This window comes from Siniperca chuatsi, linkage group LG1 (assembly GCF_020085105.1).
Source record: "Siniperca chuatsi isolate FFG_IHB_CAS linkage group LG1, ASM2008510v1, whole genome shotgun sequence".
In the NCBI taxonomy this organism is placed as follows: domain Eukaryota; kingdom Metazoa; phylum Chordata; class Actinopteri; order Centrarchiformes; family Sinipercidae; genus Siniperca; species Siniperca chuatsi.
This window is the reverse complement of record NC_058042.1, coordinates 32,565,412-32,582,862: the sequence shown is the minus strand read 5'-3', so window position 1 is coordinate 32,582,862 and position 17,451 is coordinate 32,565,412. Positions and strand designations below refer to the sequence as shown.

The 17,451-nt window shown below is 38.9% G+C and overlaps 1 protein-coding gene across 12 annotated transcripts in view; it reads left to right on the top strand.

Annotated features, from left to right (window-relative positions):
- znf536 (zinc finger protein 536) overlaps window positions 1-17,451 on the top strand; it is a 226,008-nt gene that overhangs the window by 23,289 nt on the left and 185,268 nt on the right. For 9 of the 12 annotated variants that reach the window (XM_044192903.1, XM_044192921.1, XM_044192950.1 and 6 more), the window contains one exon: window positions 2,534-2,615. The exons of 2 other annotated variants lie outside the window; for them this stretch is intronic. The gene's annotated coding sequence lies outside the window, so the exon portion shown is untranslated. Of the gene's footprint in view, window positions 1-1,647; window positions 1,667-2,533; window positions 2,616-17,451 lie in introns of those variants that run through there. One more of the 12 variants, XM_044192939.1, reaches the window with a different exon arrangement.

The window sequence follows — 17,451 nt, the reverse complement described above, 5'->3', positions numbered from 1 at the left end:
AAAGCTATTTGGAAAGGCCTCCTCGTAGCTGTCAGCTTTTATTATGCGCTGAGGTGTCATGTTTGTTAGGAAGCTGAGTGCAGATGGCAGAGTGGAAGAAATGGATCACTAATTTTAACAATGATTAATGAACAGAGATGGAAAATGAATTACATCGGACTATTGGAGGCAAGGAATATTTTCTCTGAAAATGTTAACTTCGGCTGCCAGGCAGCAGAGTATATTGAGGAGGGGGAGGGAATGTGTGTGTGTATGTGCATATATATGTGTTTGTTTGTATGTGTGTGCACTGAGGTGCAATTTTTGCCCCGCATCTTTTGTAGAATCAACACTTCACTGCTCTTGCCTATTACTTTACTGTTCGCCTGCTTAAACACTGCCGGCTTTATACACATTGTTTTTTCCCCCTATGTGTATTGAACTACCAGTTTAGGTACACACTCTTTAATAAGGTAAACACAGGAAAGGTTAGACTGTCTTAAAATGTTAGCTATTTCCATTACTTTGCAGTGTGCTTTGATATCAAATCATAGATGTAGCAGATTTGATCAAGTGTCAGTAAGTTTTGCTGTATTTCAGTCTGGTAGAACAATAACCTGCCTTTGAATGTGCAAGCTGTTTTTATGACTCCATATTAAGTTTTGATCATGAAAACATCAATAAAGTATAATTTAGAAAATACGTTTTGAATTTTCAAGGCAAAACAGCCCCTGCACCGTCTAGAAAATCAACCTCATAGATTTTGAGTTTTTTGATTGACTGATGGACACCTCATCAATCACATTTTATCAACATGTTTGTGTAAGTTATAAATGACAGAGAAAATGAGCATTGTTACCTTTCATACATTAGTATTATAATATCATACGGCAGTATAAAAAGCAGATGTGACATTCCTTATACTGTAGTTCCTTATAGTTTCTCCTCTCTTCCTTCCACTTTATTTTCTTATAAAAGACAACCCGCCCATCACCCAGCCTGTATTTGTGTCTCTGTCAAGGTTTGTCTGGTGGGCGGTTGGTGCAACATGGTTTAATAGGTAGATGTGAACTATTTTGAATTTAATTAAGGGCCTGATGGGAAACACGTAAAGAGAGAATACAGAGCAACTTCTAGCAACATTGTGTGCGCAAAGGAGACATAGTGAGAGAGACAGAGAGAGAGAGAGAGAGAGAGAGAGATCTCAGGTTACGGCAGCATATGCTAAGCACTCAGAAAACATACACAATGCCTTTGGTGAACAAGGTAGTCGGTATGCCCTTGGGAGCTAATTTAGATTGTGACTTAAGGCAATGTCGTGGCTTTGTGTGTGAGCGTGTGTGTGTTCCCTGTATGTGAGTTTGAGTTTTCCTGTTGACGCTCCATTGAAACAGTAGTGGTGGATAGATCTGGGTGGCCCTTCTGCAGACCCTCCACATCTGTGCAACCCCCCCCCGCTGCAGGACTGAGCCAGCTTCTCCATGCCTGGCTGCCACTCCACATCCAGATTAGCCATGTGAATTTGTTGGACCCATACTTCTTTTAAGTAATAATGTGCAGCATTAATGAATCACAGAAAAGAACAGCAAAAGAAAATGACAGTATTGCTCACACTGTGACTAACAGGTTTTTGGGTAGAGGAGTGCAGAAACAACACAGCATTGAACTGAAGAACTGAAGGTTGAAGGTAAATATACAAAATCTAGATCTTGCAGATTACCATCCAAGCAAACTTCAACAGATTTAAGCAAAATGTCACAAAAGGTAAAAAAAAAAAAGGTAAATCAGAAACAGTTTAGTCAGCTGCATAGAAATGGATAGATTAGCTTTTTCAACAAAGAACAAAGATATACTACTTTTTCAGGTTTTCCACTTTAATCGAGCATAAAAACGTTTTGCAGGGATATATGCTCTATAGTTTCATAAGTAAAAGCCAGTGCTGTCAGTATCTCTGTGTCTCTCCGTGAGGCCTCAGTTCAAATGCCACTCACCAAGTTACATGCTACTTTAAAACGGAGTGGCAGTCTTCACATACTTTGTGTTGGCTTGATTATTTTTTTGGCGTTAAGCAGCGGGGCTTCAAGGCTGGATCAGATAACATCCTCTGCTGTGCTGCGTAGGCTCCTCTCACAGTTTTCTGCTTATGAGAACAAAGCTTCCTGTTTTTTTCTCTTCCCCCCAACAATGTATTTTAACTCTCAAATGATAAACCTTGTGCATCTTAGTATGTGTCCCAGTATGATTCCCTCATCTTAAACTGATATTACATTGTCAAATTAAAAAGTAATAATAATAACGGTATGAAAAAAGTAAAAGATTGATATTCACAAGCAATTACAGTTCATATATTTGTTAGATTACTCAGGGATGTGTAAATGACATCATATCCTCACAGGAAGTCCTGAGGAAAAATAAAGATGTGGGGGGTTTGGGGGGAGGGGATCAGCACACGATATTTTAATGGGTATTTCTCTTCTGTCGCCAGTGTTGCAAACTTGTCAAGCTTCAAATGCGGGTGACTGTGAATTTCCTGGTGTGTGTGCTTTGTTTACAGGCTCTTGTCGTCCCACCTTCTGTGGAGCTGTCGGTGCTCTTCCTGACATCCGGCATTCGTTGGAACGGCGGCAGTCACACAGGTACGATCACACTGATTGATCATGGGAAAGGAGAGGATATTAAAGGTGTCTGTCACACTTACACGCCTGCGCATGCATCTTTTGTTTTCATTTAAATCTTTGTTTATCCGGAGAAAGTCAATTGAGCATGCACTTGTTAAGCAGTTCCATGCTTCTCAGTCACACTGCCGTGACATTCATATCTGGGAGCTGCCCATTACAGCATCTGTTGGTTGGTCAGTGGCTCGCTCTGGAGTACATCAAAGTTATAGAAGAGAATTAGTTATTCACAATCATCACCTCCATTTTTCCAGCCAGACAGATAAAATTAATGGACATCCTTCCAGCAACGAAACCTTTAGGCTTCCATCACACAATGCATGAATGTATGCTTGCGTGCGTGCATGCACACTTTATGGAAATATGACACATTGGATGTATGGGTGGTGGGGTGAGTGTAGGGTGAATGAATGTCACCATGTTGACCTGAACTTTGCTAGTGGACATGAACTATTCTTGTTTAAGTGAACATATGTCATCAAACTTGCATCAGCCTCCTTGCATCTCAGTTTTGTCATGCGCAATTTTAGAATCGCACCATTATTTTGGGATTTTTGCCCATGTTGTCAGGTAGTTTATGTGGCCACATATGTTTGCATCTCAGATAGCAGAAAGACCTGCAGAATATCTTGGTGATGTCACAAACTGACACCCAAATAGACACCTCTGTTACTGCTGTTAGTGCTAGTAAAGGGGGGTCTTAAAGCATTTTATCGGATTCAAGCCCAGTGTCAAATGTACTTTTCAAATTTGAATTCTTTTGAATCCCCTATTGAATCTGATTAGGTTTAGCTTTCAACATTTCCAAGTAACTACATTTATATAAAACAAAAATTCAATTGAGATCACCTTTTGTCAGCTAAAAAGGTAACACTACAGTTTATAGCGGCAGCCTAATTAATGTTCACAATCTGTAGCTACAACCGAAAAATGAGCAGAAGATATGAAATGTTGATTAAAAGTTTCTGACACATTGAAATATCAGCTGTGGCCTACTTACTTTTAAAACCATATTTTCACAAGATACTTGCTCCAAATACTGGATGTCCAGATGCATAACTATTGAGATGATTAGCTTAAAATATTCATTTGTTACTCATTAAAGATTGACTGGGAAATTCTCCGGAAATTGACATGATGCGTCATTTTAATCGCAAAAGTGACGGTCAACGCTGGCTTAGCAAATCTGTGTATCTTGTCAGTGGAAAACTGGACTGGAAAATACTCTTTTGTTTTCTTGCCAGGAGTTTAAAAAAAACACTGATATCTTTTTTTTCCATCCAGGAAAGAGACAGTCGAGAATATGTAAACTAAACTTAATTAGCACAAAGAGTTAAATCACGAGGAAAAAACTGGCCTCTGCAAAATATGCCTTCTAACAGGACTAATAGGGTCCAGATGTTATGTGTCAGTAAATATCTCAGGTATGTGAACTAACTTTGGAGTTGTTGGAATGCATCTTTGATGGAGCTAAGCTAGTTGTTTGCCCTTGCCCCGAGTCTTTGTGCTAAGCTACGTTAAATGTGTCTTGGACCAATCTCTCTACTGAACCCATAGAGAGAAAACTGATATAAGTCCTATCATCTGAACTCCAGTTAAGACAATGAGCAAGCATTTGTCGCAAAAAGTCTGAGCATTAATTTAAGAATAACAGTAGAACATTTTGTTTGATGAAATTTTTATGCCACAATCAAAACTCATCTTTTGAGTCCAAGATGAGTCATCAAAACATTTTTAAAAACATTATAAAATAAGTGGTTTTTGGATATACAAACGCACAAGGTAACGACGCCTTGACTCCATTTATTTTTTTTGTTGCTCTCAATGTACTTACACAGAAATAGAAATACAACTAAAAACAAGGACAACAAAGCTGAACAAAGGTAAACACAAACAACTATTATGAGCAAAATGTATATAAGTAGGTACTCTAAATTTCCTGTGGAACCTAAACACTCAAATTTTGCAGAAAAAAATATTGTTCCCCTGAAGGTTCATTGGTTATGGAGAATTATTATGTCTATTTTACCCAAGTATTTCAAAAATAATGGCAGCTTTAGACATGTGTCATTAAAATTAAGCAAACACTAAGCGATAGAGCTGCTCCAAGTTCTTGCTTGCCCACTTTTTGGATGACACTTATCACCTAAGGTATTAGCATGCACACTGGACAGAGCTATGTAACATAAAATACATTTGGTGCCAGTCTTTTCATCACATATTGACTAAGGATACTCCCCCCACCACCACCACACACACACACACACACACACACACACACACACCCCTCCTGTCAAAAAGCCACGACGCTGTCAATTCCTCTCTATGTAGCTCAAGGAGACAATTAGCAAACAGAGGTGACATGGTAAACAGGTGCAAGCCATTATTCCTGGAGCTGGAGGAGCGTGGCCACCCCATCTCTCATGGTGATGGGCTTTTATAGTGTGTATACTGTACGTGTGTCTCTGTGTGTGTGTCAGTGAGTGCTGGGAGATCATATGACAAGTACAAGTGAGGGATATGTCTGCTTTGTGGGGTTAGGATGCTTCATCCCGCCTGGTTGTCTGTAATCAGCATGTCATCATCATCATCATCATCATTGCCCTTGTTGTCGTGCTCATGCGACAGGAATTAGACTTTCTCTCTCTTGTTTTTAGGTACCTCACATTCGTCTTTGCTCAACTTAAATCTATACACATCCCTCCAGCATCACTCCTCTTTCCAATAATTACTCATTCCCTCTCACTTCTCTGTATTCTTTTGATTCGTAATAAACCATCGTCCTGAGAGTTGGCTTCCTGTGAAACAGAGAAAGGGACGAGTGGGTCAAGCGGGTTTGTAAAAATTGATCGCTTGTAAAGTGCTAATCAATGGAAACCTTTTCTCTTGAAGCTGGAAAATTCATGTTATAACATGTATTATAAGATTTGGAGAAGCAGGGATTCAACATATATGGCAGCTGTCCTCTTCAGGACAAGCTGAGACAATGGCCTGTCTGAATTATCACCCTGCATTCACATATGCCTCACTGAAGTGATAAATTAAGACATATTTAACTGCAAATGTAACATTCAGATTATATTAGTTTCGATCATATCAGATTTCATGCTCCACACGCAGATATTTTGTCTTCATACCTTAATGATAATAATATGATGTTACATTTCTCCAATCAAACCGCGCCTTCTTAATGGTCTGTTGTTTTGAAATACATTTTGCCAGCTGTAGTTTTATTAATCAAATATAGCATGGGTGAGTCATGTCGTTTTGGCTTGTGTCATATCGGAGGTATGTGCCACAGATTTCCCTCATATTGGAAGCAGAGCTAACACATGCTCCCCTTGATGCATTCTCACACCATTTCTCACACAAAGCACTCACACACAAACGTGCTGACACATACACACACAGATGACATATATAGAAAGAGATTCATAGAGACCTGCACACACATGGATGAGCATTTACAGACACAAACATGCTACTGAAGAAAGAGGAACGGCAGTTGCTGCCAATGAATGTGTATCTATAGCAGCAGTGTGAAATACATTTACTGTTGTACTTGTACTTGAGTATTTCCACTTTAAACTTACAGTACATCTCAGAGGTAAATATTCTATTTTTAATCCACTATATTTATTTGACAGTTATGGTTAGTAGTCACTTTGCATATCAACATTTTACATACAAGACATATGATCAGCTTATAAAATATGGTGCATTTTTGTAGATTAAACTATCCCAGAAGTTCATTAGGAATTAGAATTATCTCCATATTGACCAACAACAATATCACAATGTTGCTTACACTGTAATGCATCAACAACAACAATTAATTAATTAAAATTGTATGATATGCCACTGACATTGGTCAGTCTTCTGCATAATGTACACTTTTGATACTTTAAGTAGGCCTAGATTTTGAAAAATATCTGCTCTGACGTAGGTAAAATTATGAATACAGCACTTGTAACAGAGTATTTTGATATTGTGTTATCACTACTTTTACTTACGTAACATATCTGAATACTTCCACCTCTGACCTATAGAAAAAAAGATATTCCTCAACTTTGAAGTGCATTTTAAAAGGTTTGTCTCTCTTTCATCTTTCATTTGGAAACCACATCCTAAAGAAAAGATGTTTGGACACTATTGACACAATTGTATTGCCAGATACCATCAAATTAAAATCAAAATGAATGAAATGAAATGAATTTTGTGTAATTTACGTTTTGGGTGTACCCACATAGCCTCAGAATGCCTGTGGGTGTGAACTTTTTGCTTCTTGCGTTTATGGCCATATGAGTATAGGTAGGTAGCCAGCTAATTTGTGAAGACCGGGTTTTGTTTTTGATCACGGCTTTTACTCAAACACAACTTGCTGTCTGGCTGCAGTGCATTTGGGATTTTTTCCTGTATGATTGTTAAATTATAAAGCAAAACTGGGTCCAGACAGAAGCATTTATTCTGAGCAATGTACACCAAAACCTGACAGTGATTCCACTGTGTGTAACCTGCACATTTTACAGCGTTTTTTTTTCTTAAGAAGACAGAAAAAGAACAACATAAGGTACAGGGGTGGTGGGTGGAGAGGGGTCAATTTTCCCACAGTTTCCTCTTTAATGTTGTTTGGTTAAGATTGCCACTGCTGTGTGGTACTCTACCCCGCTGGTATAAATAAGACATGATTGGCATCACAGCAGAAGAAAAACTCTCTCTCTCTCTGACTCTGTCTCTCTCTTTATCTCTGTCTCTCTCTCTGACAGCCTTCATTTGCTGGAGGAGTGGCAGACTTGGTGGGAGTTAATGATTATAATTATTTTGCTTTTTTTATTTCTTTTTTTTTACATTGTGGGATAATTATTTAAGAGGTTCGTGTAGTCATTGTTGTAATCAGTAAAGAGAGATTACAGAAAATCCGCATGCCAACAGATGGCACTTCGCTGTTGTTGTTGCTTCATATTAAACCCAGTGCGGCACACTCGGTAGCAGGCAGGCAAGAGTAAGAGGACAATCAGAAAGGGGCCAAATTATAAAACAATTTGTCCTTCATCATAAATCAATTTATCATATCACTCCATCCCAGAGAAGAAAATAAATCAAAAGTAGCTAGCGTTGTGTTAGTGTTCAATCCCAAATCAGCTATCCCACTAACACACTCATCTTCCGAAAGTGGTGGGGTTTTGGGGCACAGTGGGAGTTGGTGGGGGATTTACAATGAAGCCCTTCAACACAACAAACAGTATTTGACCAGAAAAGCCCTGACCCCATGACTTTATCTATTAACACCACAGTGCGCTGCCATGGTCATTCACACGCAACCCAATTCAACGGTCAGCCCTTGTTAGCTTTGCTCCTCTGGGACACCGGCTGCTTCAACCACCTCATGGACTGTGAGCTGATGCCACTGTCACTTTATGTCCACAGTTGCATATTATTTCTGTTTTTTAGGTCTATTTCTATTTATGCATTTCTTGCATAAAGTAAGAAATAGATAAATAGGGGAGGCGAGATGAGGCAAGGGCACTTGCTATCCAGGTTCAGGGAGCAGGAGGAGCACCAAGGCCGCTGGCCTACATTCCTGACTAATTGTATAATTGGAAAAGCTCTCCAAATGAGCAAGCAAGCCCCCCCCCCGACCAACCAACCACCTGCCCCTTACTCACTTAACACCCCCTATCCACACATGCACACCCTTCAAAGCAAATCACAAAAGAGCATTTTGGGAATAATGATAATTTCAAAAAGCGTCCATTATTAATCCCACACGCTAGCATCCCTGGTAGCAGCAGCTAGGCTGGTTAGCACAGAGGGCACGAGCTCCCCCTCTCATACAAAAAATATGAACAATAAACAGTCCAGTGTGAAAAATCATCAATTCAAACTGTATTTCTTAAAATACTATATACCAATAAAAGATAGAAGACCTTGAAAAAGTGTATTTTTTCCATACATTAGAAAGCTCCTCCAGAGCCGCAGATGACATTTTATAGCTGTTTTCACAGGCTATAGTACTCCTCATGATGAATAAACTGCATTTCATTTGTAAAATCGGTGGAGTGTCTCTTTAAAGCAGTTCCACAAATTTTGTTGAAAAAGCAGTCATGTAAACTTTCTTTTCATTTTAGTTTTTTGTCATAAATAAATAATATTATGCCCAATATGGGATGATCTACCTGTGTGCTGTGTTAGTGCTCATATTTTACTGTTAGTACCGGAGCTCATGGTCAAATTGGATTTCCTGATTTATGGCCCCTGCCACACGCCATTCATTTCAATGGCTACTGAGAGATGGGGGGGGTGTGATTTCTGAGGTCGACAGCGGTGTCTAACGGGATTGCAGGGTGCCGTTAAAACGAAGCGGTTAATTAATGCTATTGATCAGCAAAAAATAAATAAAAAATAGAGGCAAATGTGATTTGCATACAGCCCGAGTGATCAATGCATTAACCAATTTTTTTCTCCCCCCTCTGAAATCTGATTTCCTGAGTTTTCAAAGTGAAAGAGAGAGAGTTCAGACTAATGTGGATCGATTGGGCCTCTCTCGGACAAGAATACAAAGCATTTTATTAGTCAGTGAAGGGTGAAACATGCCAGGAGAGAAGACGCAGTTTGACATTGGATTATGTATTTATGTCTCACTTCAACAAGAAGACAGAATTACCATCTTCTTTCTTTACATATTTATTTAAACTATTATTGACATTGTCACATTTTTGCCCCCTTCACATAGTGTACAGAAAACATGGTAATAAGGTGATATTTCTGCAGGGTCAAACAAAATCTGTTTTCTAAAAGGCAACACTGTAAAAAGAAAAACACATCAATGACAATAACAATGGCGGCACGAAAAAAAACAAAAACACAAGAGGTGTTAAAAAAGCAATATGTTGTTTTTTTCCCCTCCTTTCTCTCCCTCTCTGTCAAGAGCAGCTTATTATAGCATATTGATTTATAAAGCTTTAAATGTGATCCTCCATGTCCAAGTCAAGGGCAGGGAGTGAAAGAGAAAGAGAGAGAAGAAGAGAGGGAGGCAGAGAAAAAGAAAGGGAGAGGGAGAAAGAAAGGAGAAGGGAAAAAGGCGTCTGGAGACGGATAGAGATAGAAAGAGAACGTCCACGACATGGGGAAGTGACAGCAAGGCATTTTCAGAGCCGCTCTGGAACACAAAAGGGTAATTGTTTTAGCCCAGATGTTGCTTTCGCACAACAAGCAGGATACAATGTTCCTACTGAGCTGATGAGCCCAATCAGTGAAATGATTAAAAATTGATTTTGTCCCTGTAATTACAGTATGTAAACTACTTAGCCGGGATTGCAAAGGAAGTGATTTTCTAATTACGTATATACTCTGGTGTCTAATGATTGGTTTTTTGAAGTAATGAAGAGAGGGTCCTAACGACTCCACTGTGTTCTGTTGTTGAAGGGAGAAGGCAAGAGAAGGGGAGTGTGTGTGTGTGTGTATGTGTCGTTAGGGCAAGACAGCAGGCTTCGATACAAAAGGGGGATGAAAATTGAATTTTTGCCAGCCACTGCTAGCACGCTAACACGGGGGCCCTGTGTTCGTTTGCATGGGATCTGGAAACTAAATGGAGGCTGTGACTTCTCATGGGGGTCGCCAGGCCCTAACCAGCCCCGGCAATCTGGACCCTGCAATTAAAACCTCACGGGGGTAAGGGATTCTGGACATCACACATGCACATAAGAATTAACACTCATACAGGCCACAAGCCCAACTAATAAGCATATAGCTATGCCCTTCTGCTCTGTATATATTTCTCCAAGCTTAATTCAAACAAGTATGTAACTTTTGATAGAAAGTGACGCTTTAGGATTAGAGCCCACAGCTGAAATAAACCCACAATGATGCAGCAGTTGGACCTGTGTGGCTGTGTACGCGCATCAGTGGTCTTATATTAATATATTGTGATTTGCATTACTGTTAGTCTGAGCTGAATCTAAGATGCTCAGTAAAAGACTACTTACTACTACTGCAATACTTAAAAGCAAAATTTTGAAAGAAGAAATAACGTTTTTCCTTTTACACATAAAAAGATGTTTTGATATTTTGGGAAATATGCTGTTTTGCTTTCGTGCTGAGAGTTAGATGACAAATACCACTATCTAGTCTTCACACTGAACATAAGAGCCAGCAGGCAATTAGCTTTGCTTCCGCGTCTGCCTTCAGTCTTTATGCTTAACTTAAGCTAACCATCTACTGGTTCCAGCGTTATATTTAGCGTACAAACATGAGAGTGGTATCAATCGTCTAATCTAACTCTTGCCAAGAAATAATAATAATAATAAAAGTGATTTACCAAAATGTTGAACTATTCCCTTAAGCACTAAATTGAACCCTCGCCCATATCAATACACTTTGTGCAGTTTTGCAGCAACAGCCATACTTGGTCTCATATGACCAGCAGCTGATGGTGGCTAATCTTAGCTAATATTAACATACTTAAGATAAATGTTGCTGTGTCACTGGTATTACTGAGTCTGTTGTGCTACTTTTACACTATGTTATAGCATTTACCATTATTCCATAATTGTCACATGTGGCAACATTAGCAGGTCAGGAAGTTACACAGGCTCTTTGACAAAAGAGCTAGCAAGTGGACCTTGATTTACGATTATTTTTTGTCAAACTGCTGTTTCCAAGGCCAAGATTGAGATTTAACACCCTTACATATGCTCACTTTAAGCCTCCTTTTCATTGTCTGACAAGTAAGACCCAAAGCAGGTGTAAATTTTAGAACTTATCAGCATGCTCGTTGCCTACCTCTGCCGCATATTTTGGGTGAAGAATAAATAGGAAAGAGTCTTCTGTCTACCAAGAATGCATATGTGCCACAACATTAATTTATTAAATTTTTAAAAATGAATTTGACCTAAACTTTACTTCAAAATGATTGAACAGAATATATTTGGTCTAATCATTTACTAACAAAAACAAAAAGATTCTTTTTACGGTGTAAATGTGGCAGCAAGGGTCATTAAAGAAAGATTTTTGTAACCCCTTAATCATCGACCCAAATAGCTGTGGTTTTGGGGTTTTTACCTTATTCGGGATGGCATCAGGTTGAATCCTCTTTGAGATCCCCAAAATCACTGTGACAACAGTTGGTTATTCTGTAACAGGAGTGCATTCACAACAGAACAGTAAAATTAACAAAAGCTAGAAAAATACTTTTAGCACATTTGTGCCTCTAAATTTGGTCGAGCATTATTTATTAATGATCTGATTTTGAGTTTTTGATAATAAAGAATTGCCTTTCAAAGGTGACTAGGGCCCTGTTTCCCAAAAATGATTGATCTCAGAAGTTAAGAGCGTGTTTCTGCAAACGCTCTTAAATTTCTTAGGAACGAGTGCACATGCATGCCGTCAAGAGCTTCTTAACGTCGGCTGTCCATGGTGCTGAAGATTGATAGTGAATACACTATAAAGTAACTTTGCACATTTAACTGTCTGTAAGCCGTGCTATACATTAAAAATGCGTACAACACATACACGTACAAGTGTTGTAAATAATGCAAAAAAAATTTAGACTTACAAAGCATAATGTGCAGTCCACAATTTACAGCCTTCAGCTTGCCCTCGGTGGAAGTAGGTTTAAGAAAATAAACTGATTGATTTAGCTGATGCTCGAGGCAGATGTTACTCTTAAGCTCATATTAAACCTAAAATGAAGCAGTGGCACTTCCTAAAAGTTACATGAATATGGTCATATTGTGAATGTCATTCTGTCATAATTTCTGCATCAAACCTGCTGTATATAAGTGTGTGGTAAATAACATAATATGCACCACAGATAAAACGAAAAAAGATGATATGGAACCTGAGAATTTGCCCTCAGGAAAGTGAAATTTCAGCCAGAAGGTGAGAAGAGGGAGTGAAATTGTGCAAATCAATTGTTGAACGTGTATTTACATTTTCTGATTTTTTAATTTAAACATTGCAACTCATTTACACCAAATGTCACTTAACAAAGAACATCAGTGTTGAAAGTATAGACTTTTAAAATGTACAAAAACAATGAAAACTTAAAACAAAGCATGTTGTTTTTGGTTCCTCTTGCAGGTTCTGGAGCTTAAGATGCTCTTTGCCTCCTAATACTGGGTACGATCAATTCTAAGTGTGTCTTCAGTTATGATGCTTTTGGGAAACACCTCTAAAGCTTAAGAAGGTTCGCAACATTGATTTTACAATCATCTTAGCCTTAAGATGCTTTTGGGAAACGGGTCCCAGGATAATGACTGAAATCAAGATTTCAAGAACAGTGACCATTTTAATTTGGGTATGTCATTTTCTGCAGGAAAGCATCTCTTTCCCTCCCTTTGTTTATCCTCTATTTCCCTCTCTTTTCTCATCAACCACAACTTGATGAGGCATCAAAGATTCAACTTTTGACTTGGGTTGTAAATTAGAATCAACCATCGAGTCCAGTACACAGGGGTGTGTTACTGTGGTGAGGCATGGAGACAACCAAGGAGTCACTCTATCAGACAGGGAATATAGAGATAAACTTACAGGGTCGCAGAACACATAAAGAGCACATAAATCAAACCACACAGAATGAGTCACCACCTCAGCCATGGCTCCCTTCTTCTCTGCTCTTAACATGTCTAACAAAGCTGAACAGATTTTCTTATCCTTATCTTCTGTTCAATATTCAATATTTAATTGTGACTTTATTCATTTATTTTTTTAAATATTTTTTCTGGAGACGTGAGTTAAGCCTCTGATTATTGGGAGGGAAAGATCTGTGGTTTTTAGTTCCTTGGGAACATTAATAAGTGACAGAAAGCTAGATTAAGAAAGCTGGGATGCGGCTAGAAAGAAAAATGACAAAGCTTTGAAATGCTGCCAGTATCACCAACTGCACTCTTCTGACACAGCTGATTGTAAGAGAAGCCGATAGCGCAGCCAGCGTAGGCCTTTAATAATTCATTTAGTTAGGCTATGATCTATCATTTTGTACCTTTTGACATGCGATATTGAAATTTAATATTGCATCAATACAAATGATGTATTGCCAGTCGTCAGGAGAAAGGATGTGGATTGCAAAAATATCTCTGCAAATGTCTTTTCACTCCTCTCTCTCGCTCTCTCTTTCTTGAGTAGAAAGGCATAAGAGAAACATCTGTCTTTTCCCCCCCCCTTTACTCCCGGCTTTGATATGTGTGTTTAAAAAATGACAACTTAAAACACTCCGGGAGAAAGTCTCCCGCTCAAACCAGAGTCAAGAGAGGCTTTGAAAGAAAAAAAATAATTGGGGGGGAGGGGGGGTCAGAAGCAGAAGGAACATGACAGCAGTGGCTGAGGGAGACGTCATACGTTGTCAAGGCCTTTGACATGACTCTTTAGTGCGGTGAAATCCCACAGGCAATATTCGGGCTGCGAGCAGAGCGTTAGGTGCTGGGAACCAAAGGCTGCTGTTGCGGTGTCAGTCTAGCCTGGCTCCCAGACTGCTTCAAGAACGCAGTCTGCTCAGTGAGATAGGGATGCATCGATAGCAACACTGGCTGATGTCAGTCTGAAGTAGATTATATGTGTCAGAGGATTTCCTCACCACTAAATGCTGCTACCAAGGGAGACTAGGCAAAAAAAAAAAAAATCAAAATGAAAAAGTAGTACTATAAAGAAGTTAAGATTTCCAGATTAAAGATTTAATGACAAAACATCATTATTGGATGTTTCTGCAAAACCCTGGATTATATTCAGTGACAATTTTTTTTACGACCAATGCCAACTTTCTTAAAATTCTCACTTTCTGCAATACCTGCACATGGCAACTACAGTATACTGTATTCCTGAGGTCCAGAATTGTCCAAAATTTACATAATTCTTAGAATACTGGGCTGGGTAAGAAGTCACAACTAATCTATTTCTAACAGTGAACAGAACTCCCCACAGCCAGTATTTGTGATCAGGTGATGGTCAGTTGCAGGAACATCTAGGTGAAGATCAAATTAACCACCACACACTGAAATGGCTTTACTGTGACTTTATTAGGAGCGAACAACGCATTTCGCCTGTAGCTTCTTCAGGTTCGCTCAGCAAAATTACATGAGCACTCACAGGTGTGATAAATACAAATGGGTCACGTGAACGATTTATAAGTTGAACATAACTTTATAGGCCTGTTTTATCCGTTTTATCTGTTGTATTTACTATATAAACAAACCTTGAACAATACCAGGCAACACTGAAAACTTTGATTTAGTTCTTCTTTAGTTTTGATGGTGTGGCTTTAAAAAAAATTGGATTATAAACTTTGCCTTTACCATGTTTAATCTTGTGCAATGAGTTTTTATTACTAGACATCACCCTAGAAAAGCATCCAGCTTCTGCGTGGCCCATTTCAGACTTTGGTTGTTAGTATAGGTGAAATTTGACAGTTACTCCCAGAAGAGCTGCTGGGGTTTTTCCAGCTTGAAAACCTGAAGCAAAACCCAATGGCAACCCAACAAGTGGTGCATTCATCCAGTCAGGTGCAGCATTGGTTAATGATGGTATTTCAGCATCTCAGAGACAGATTTCTCAAAACTTGAGCAAAATAAACCAAAATCAACTGCATGGCTAGATACCACTAGAGGTAAGATTAAACTTTACATCTATCATTACAAATTGAAGACTGGTGACACCAAATAATCTTGCTGTAGTTATTTGGTATCATCAGACTTTGAAATAGCATTCTTAGAATGCATCTATTCCCACTTGGGCAAAAAAATTAACTGAACTTATGCATGCTCTAGAGCTCACTAAACTGCTGCAGACAGGCTTCATGTGAACGTATCCAACACCACCTCATCACCATCCACTGACTGCCCATGCACATTCACTGTAAAAAAAATATGGCTTGTGATGGGCTTAATGATTACGGATGATGGAGTTGATGATGATAGTGATGCTGTCAGTGGCAATAATGATTACGACAATATAGAAGGTTGTCATTACAGTAATATTTGGAATCATTCTTCACTAGTGAATTATTACATATTGAGCTAAGATAGGCCTAACTTTTACACCTGTGACGCGTTTCCTCTGTAGGTGTAAATGTATTTCAACAGACAGATCAAAATGAGCGTATGTAATATGTGTTTCGGTGTCAACTACGACATCTTTTCATGCGACATTGGGTGAATCAGAGACCTTGACCTGTTAAAATGTGTGTTTGTGCAAAAGCGTGTCACTCTTGTTCTAGAGAACTGATGAGTGTGTGCAGCTGTGTCATTAACATCATGTTTGTATATTTGCATTTTTACCACTGATATACGGATGTCAATTAAACACTGGAAGGAAAAAACTGTTTAGGTGACATTCCCTGCATGCAATTGTGAGCTATTTATAACAGCCCCTCTCTGATTTCCTCATGGCCTGCTCCGCGAAAACAACACTTGACACTATTTCACTATTTATTAAAAAAAATCCGTAGTGTAAAAACAGCACATTGTTGCTCATTTCTGCAGGCTTCCAAGAATGTTGACCTTTAGCTTGCCCTGACACTGCTCTGAAGATCTAGGAAGTCTGCCATGGTTGTAGGTGTCTGGGTATGTTAACAGTGGGGAAGAAAGACACAGTGAGAGAGAGAATTAGGTGCAGTTAAGAGGTACCTTGGGTTGCACTGGGTCATGGTGTGCCTCCCTGCTCTCTGCCTTCTGTCAAGCCTTTATTATTTCACCTGCCAAGGTCCCGACCTGCTATACCCGGGATCTGCCTTTCTTGAACTTTCCAGAAAAAAGATTTTGATACAACAGCCTGTTGAAAAATTTAGTAAATGCAAGATACCCCAAACATTGGACCATCACCGACAGTTGCTGTGTGCATTGTAGTGTTGAAAGGATTGACTGAATAGTCTACCAACAGAGATAATTGATAAATTGTTAAAGTCATTCATCAAGAAAAAATGAAAAGTGTTTCCTCTTTATCATTTTAAATTGAATGTCTTTGGATTGTTGGTTGGACAAAGCTAGCAATTTGAACGCAAGGGAAGTTTATTTGTATAGCACCTTTCAGACACAGAGGCATTCAAAGTGGTTGCAAAAGGTAACTAAATGCATTAGAACATTTAAAAACATAACAACAACAAAAGTAAAATCAATTAAAAATAATAAAAATCTATTATTATCACCTTGAGTTCTGGGAAATTTCAATTTGCACATTTTACTATTTTCTGAAGTTGTACGGATTAAACAGTTAATTGACTATTTGAAAACATTATTGACAGATGAATCGGATATGATATCAATACACGTACGATAAATGAATGAAGATGTAAATCATTACTTGCAGCCCTTTTGCATTGCTTGGAGCAATTGGGTATCAATGGAAAAACCTTCCTGATGTCACTTTGAAAGAGGTTTGAAAGCTAATATGACTTTCTGATCACCCATAACGTCATACTCAGACAAATTTTCTGCTTATTTTGGTTGGTCATTTTCTTGGTTGCTACTTCGGTTTTTCTATAAGTCTTTGCTTGCTTGCGGACTCTTTCTATCTTTTCCTTCCTTTCTTTCTTCCTCTTGCCTCAGGGGTGCGTTCAGCAGGTCAACACCTCAGCGGGTGGGTCGTTGTGGGCCAGGTGACCTTTGTCTGTCATTGTTTTGCTCCTCACACCTCACCCAGGGAGAAGGGGAAGGAGCTTAGTGCCTTACACCTGCCACTGGCTTTACTGTCATAGTGCTGGGGTGTGCTTGATTTTGGTGTGCCAAGGACAGTAGAAAAGGTCCCAAATGATTTGTATACATAGCCAACAGAGATATTAGACACCTTAGATAGTGGGTGCATATCATGT